The sequence below is a fragment of the Thermobia domestica genome, chromosome 5, assembly GCF_964235325.1.
Source record: "Thermobia domestica chromosome 5, izTheDome1.hap1.1, whole genome shotgun sequence".
Classification (NCBI taxonomy): domain Eukaryota; kingdom Metazoa; phylum Arthropoda; class Insecta; order Zygentoma; family Lepismatidae; genus Thermobia; species Thermobia domestica.
The window spans coordinates 45,644,542-45,650,541 of NC_137458.1; the positions used below are offsets into that span (position 1 = coordinate 45,644,542).

A 6,000-nucleotide genomic window follows, 5' to 3' on the forward strand; every position below is an offset into this window, starting at 1 on the left:
CATGATATTGAGGCCTATAGCAACAGCGAGCCGCCGCCATGTTTCACAGTTGGGCGGAGACACTGGAGATCATAAGCTTCTTTGGGCATTCTCCACACATAAACACGACCCGTGGTTGGGAATAGGGAGAAGGATGACTCATCCAACCATATCACACGTTTCCAGTCCTCAATGGTCCAAGTTGCATGGTCGCGGCACCATTTGCGGCGTGCGAAAGCGTTATGGTAACTGATGAGCGGTTTGGCCCGTGCAACACGACCCCGTAAGTTCATGTCATGTAATTCACGGCGGACTGTGATTGTCGAAACAGGGTGGGGGAGGTGCTGATTGAGTTCCTCCGTAACTTGCTCCGCAGTGGCACGACGGTTCTGCGTGACAATGCGCTTTAATACCCGGCGTGACCTGCCATTCATGATTTTCTTCCGCCCACTGTTCCGCTTCCCCGATGTGGTTTTCCCGTGTGTTGTGTAGGCCGTCATCACCTTCGACACTGTCCACGTGACACACCTAACACAGTAGCCATTGCTGTGACACTCACTCCACATAACCGCGCACCAACAATTTGCCCTCTTTGAAAATCTGAGAGGTCTCCCATTTTACATTATCTCCGTGCTCCGTCTGCTGCAGCCACTGGACACAGCTGTTCCACTGCGCCTGACGTAGTATGGAGACCGACCTAACACACCACCACCAGCGGTCCGGCGCTGCGGGCGCCACGACCCCACTGCCAACCCATACATCTGACGTGTTGCCAACTACAGGTGTTTCCATTTTTCTGATCACCATCTGTATATCTAGATTGACATTACTTTTCCTTATGTAAAAGTTCAATATAATTTTACTAGCAATGCAATGTGCACATACAACATTTGTTTTATACGATCGTACAGTAAGGTTATCTTAGGCAATCATTAGCACTGACTTTGTCTTAAGTTACAACGGAAACCTTTTTGTTATGAACCAATGACTCGTTACATTTAGCAGCTATTATTAGACAATTGACAAATAATGCAAACTCACCTTACGCAAGAACGTAAAAACCCCTTGATAAAACCGTGCTAATAAAAGTAAAAGGCTTTGTTCTAAATTTTAAAGGCAGATCATCATCATGCCTCTGGTCACAGTCGTATAAACTTTGGACTCCCTACCCCACCCGAACCAAAGCCGATAGAAAGTCCGGTTCAGGTTGATCCTCCGTGAGTGCTCCCCTGATACAGACAACACACAACATATTATAGAAAAGAATTACGGAGTTTTGGAGTGGGACTCGGCTGACCCCCGTGCATACGCTCCTGTTTTAGCAGAAGACAACTTTTGTACTTGAATTTCATGCGCTATTGATTCTAATGCGCTTTCTAATAAATTTTGAAAAAAAAAAAATAGCAGAAAAGGATGCGTATTGCATTTGATTAATACGATTTTGACATTTCGTTCTGGAAAAGTGAGTGTTGTTTTCTTATACTTAAATGTCGTAACACTGTTCTAATAGTAAGAGAGTAACCGTTTAGTGCATGTTGTCCCGGGTTTGATTCCAGTGTGGGAGCATAAATAATTTGAACATAGTGTATCTACAGTCTAACGTGGAACCAGAACCAGTGTATCATATACAGCATACTACTAAAAGTGACCCTAAACTTCAGCAAAACACAACAATTAATATAATTGCTCAGCTTTTACATAATTCATATTCTATCCCGTCATTCTAGTTTTCTAATCTTATATTTCATATCCTCTTCTAAGCCAGAAGGGAAAGTCCTCCCCCTACCAGGTCCTGCTTCTAGCTATGCGGTGGCTGAAGGAGAGCTGAGCACCCTTACGATCAACTTCAGCCCCCCCTGAAACTTTCAGATGTTTGTTGGTATATATGTAAGGTGAACTCAAGTCAGCCCCCCGAAAAAAAAAATGTTCTCTCCCTGTTTTACTGTTCTGGTTACGGGCTTGGCCCTTACCTTACTGACTTACTGGCGCCGTCTACAAATGTTAGATGAACGTTGATTCCAGAGCAGAATGGAGTAATTAGGTAATGATTAGGTTAAATTACATTAAACTACTACCGCGCACTTACCGAGATCCAATTTCACTCGCTTCATTTTGTCTGTGATATCACTTAGGAGTTACCAAGAAGTTGGTGTAAATTTTTAGCTGAAAAGAAGTGTATTCTTCCTGGGTATTACTAGTTCCTAACTTTCCTTCATATTTTAATCTTGTATTTGGAATTGAAATAAAGCCTCTCTTACAAATATTTAAGTTTTATTTTTGTTTAGGAGGTCTAGGAAGGCCAAAAAATATGGGTCAGGTCCCTCGTGGCTCACCTCTCGCTGTGGGCTGTCACAACTAAAGCAATGGGTACTCTGTGAACTATTAAACTTCCTCACTAGTTTCGGTCTAAATAGTCACAATCTTGACCTCGTTCCTTCACCCCATGGCCTTAGTTAAAATTACTGTTCTTGCATAAATTATACACTTTTCGTATATTATATATACAGGGTGTTTCAAAACAACAACCACAACGTTTGGGGGTGATTCCTGACACCAAGATAAGACAAAAACTATAGACCAACTTGGGTGCACAAATGCTTCCTTTCGGAGTTATAGACTGCCGAAAACATGAAAAAATGAACTTTAAAGGTTCGTAGCTCCAAAACTATGAGACCTACCGTAGTCGGTTAAAGACTTCACTTAGGAGTAGGAGCTAGTATGTGCTCTATCCAAATATCCATGTTTCAGAATTCTGCGATACTTCTGCAACAATTTTTATAAAGGCAGTTGATGAGTACTTCAAATTATATGAGCATAACCAAACGGCCTCTACAAAAATTGTTGCGGAAGTACCGCAGGATTCTGAAACATTGATATTTGGATAGGGCACATACTAACTCTTAAGTGAAGTCTTGAACCGACTACGGTAGGTCCCATACTTTTGAAGCTATGGACATTTAAAGTTCATTTTTTCATATTTTCGGCAGCCGATAACTCCGAAAGGAAGCATTTGTGCACCCAAGTTGGTCTATACCTTTTGTCTTATCTTGGTGTCAGGAATCACCTTCCAAACGTTGTCGGTGTTGCTTTGAAACACCCTATATATATATATATATATATATATATATATATATATATATATATATATATATATATATATATATATATATATATATATATATATATTGTTGACTGGCTTAATTTTTTAAATCCATCATTCTCTAAAATTTCAAGAACAAAATTTTCCATCCACACCTCTCCTTCTGGACAACCCTATAATTCCTATGAAGTCGAAAACTATCATGTAAACTTAAATATAAATAAATAAAAAATTAAAAAAGACTGTGCTTTGCCGATCAAGGTGACTTCAAGGTAATCCACAGTTATCTGTTGGATCCAATATGATTTCCTAGAATATCTTAGTTGGAAAGGTTTCCGAATTACCTCACGACGCACAGTGATCCCGATTGGCAAAAACGTGGTGAAAACCCTCAAAATCGAAGCTTCAATTTGAGAGTGGAATCTCGTGGAACAGTTTGACTTCTGTATGTTTTTGCGATTTAAACTAGAAATGTTAAAAGTCTACAAACATTTTTTTTTTCGATTTTAAAAATCTTTCTTCAGTAATTTAAAACAAAAAGTAAGTGTCCCCACTTGCCCTATTATGTTTTATTCAATTTTGTTCGACGATGCATAAATACCCGTTTAGGTGAACATTACCAGCTTTCTATTTGGTTGATGTAAAATGTATTAAAATAGTCAAAAAATATACACTATAAAAAGTAATAATAATAAAATTATTTTTCAATTAATTTATTTAACATTCGAAATCAGCAAACTAGGAAATTCCTCATTATCAATGATTCTTGAAACTGATTTTTAATTTATTTTTTTTTTTGGACCGTCATATTGGATCCGACATTTTATTTTACTTTTTCAAACAATAATATGAAATTTGAAATCAGTGACCTTGGAAATCCCACCAGTACAAATTTATACAAAAACATTATCCATTGTAAGTTCGCCAGGGTCCGCGGTGGCTCAGTGGTAGAACGTTCACCTCTGATGAATGGAGTCCCGGGTTCAAATCCTGCTCCCGTCAAGTGAACTTTGTAAGAAAACGGGAGATCCCCGAGGAAATCCACGCACACGGTGTTTGTCCACCACACTTTTTGCATTCCACCATTTCATTCATTTCTCATCATCACCGTCTCCTTTAGCCTAGCCGCCATAACCGTGGGACCTAGAACTCAAAGATTTCATTTCATCTTTTTGTAAGTCCGCCAAATTGATGTCGCTATTTTGTTTTTATCTTTTACTTATTACAAGGTAATAGACCTACAGATTCGAAACCAGCGATCTCAGATACTCCTACATACTGACTTTTAGAAAGATTGAACTATGTTTTCGACTTCTGGCCTAGTTCTTGGAAATTTCGAAATACTACACGACGCGACGATAGCTCAGTACCAAAATATAGTGTACGTTGTTGTTAATTGAAACTTAGAACCGCGGACAACAAAGTTCAAGCCCAGTTGGCTGCATAGAGATTTCCTTTTTTCAAGAAGATTTTTAGCAAATTATAATGTGCACCAAATTACAATAAAGTATCAGTATAACGAACGCCAATGTAAAGAAATGATCAGAATTACGAAAGTATATTTAGTCTCCTTGTCTTTTATCTATTTAATGTGATAAAATATTTATTTTGTGATAAAATATTCAAACTTCCAGTGAACGAATGAAAATCTCATCTCCTTCCCTACACTTTATTTTTTTCAAGATATAATTAAAATTCATCCTATTTCATGATAAATATTTGTATTACATTATTTTACTATTCAAATGATATGGTAAGCAATTTTTCGTACATGTATGAAGGTAATCGGACAGGGTAACGATTTAAAAGTAATCTTGAAGTGAATTAGTGTTATTTCATTAAGTAATTCATTAAATAAATTCATTAAGTTAATAATAATAACTGCAGTTATTTAGGATTGATTTGTTGTAATTATATAAACGCTGATTTTAATGTAACATTCCTCCCTTAAGTATTGTTTAACATGCATCTTTATTTAAAACAAGCAATTACACAGTGAATGGATGAATAAATGCTAAGGGAACGCACTTCATGCTGCTACATTTCCACGCTTTCATTAATTAAGTATACATTACATTTCATATATTTTCCCCTATAAATTGATGTTCAAGTAATGTAGATTCTGCAGTAGATATAGCAAGATAAGTTCTTGATTATTGTCTTCGACTGAAATTTTCTTCTACTGAAATAACAAATAAACTTCCAGGTACCTAAAATATCATTATACCGGTATTTTACTGTATTACAAAAACTCTAATGTATCCTGAGAGGTATTCTCCCAACTAATCTCAATCAATAACCTCCACTTTCGGAGACTGTCAATTACTGGATCAGTGATTGTATATTAGTCAGAGAGTGAATATGTCCGTAAAGAGACAGGTACAGGTACAGTAAGGAAGTGGGAAGGAAATTCATGGTCATATTTGAATAATACGTTGTGAATACACTGATAATTCAGCTAGTGTCAAATGAAATAGCCCAATCAATGCTACAGCTCAGAGACATAAGAAACCAATATATGTTCTAAATACTGTAATAGCTTGCGACAATTTACTTACTGGTTACACCGACACTTTGAAAATTATAATTTCTCATTTGGTTGTTCATCTCTCACTTACCTGAAAAGAAAAATAATAGTAAATTAGTTTATCTAACAATAATTTGCATTAAATTATGTTATCAACAATCTTGTAAAGTGTTCCGAAATATGACCGCTTCTATATCAAACTTGATGTATTATGGCATTATAATACATATAATTTTTAATTTAAAAAATATTATTAATAAAATTTCAATGTAACAAAACTGTAGTAATTGATACAGTATTATCAAAAATTTCAAGTGTTATATCTACGTATGTATATATACATATGCTGTATAGAAATGAAAGTCACTATGTTCGTGACTTACTAACTCTTGAA

The 6,000-nt window shown here is 36.5% G+C and overlaps 1 long non-coding RNA gene across 1 annotated transcript in view; it reads right to left on the reverse strand.

The window, feature by feature from the left end:
* LOC145684647 (uncharacterized) overlaps positions 1 to 5,697 on the reverse strand; it is a 98,358-nt gene extending 92,661 nt beyond the window's left edge. Inside the window, exon 1 of the long non-coding RNA XR_014131345.1 lies at positions 5,638 to 5,697. This is a non-coding gene — a long non-coding RNA (uncharacterized LOC145684647). The remainder of the gene's footprint in view (positions 1 to 5,637) is intronic.
* Between the last annotated feature and the right edge of the window lie 303 nt (positions 5,698 to 6,000).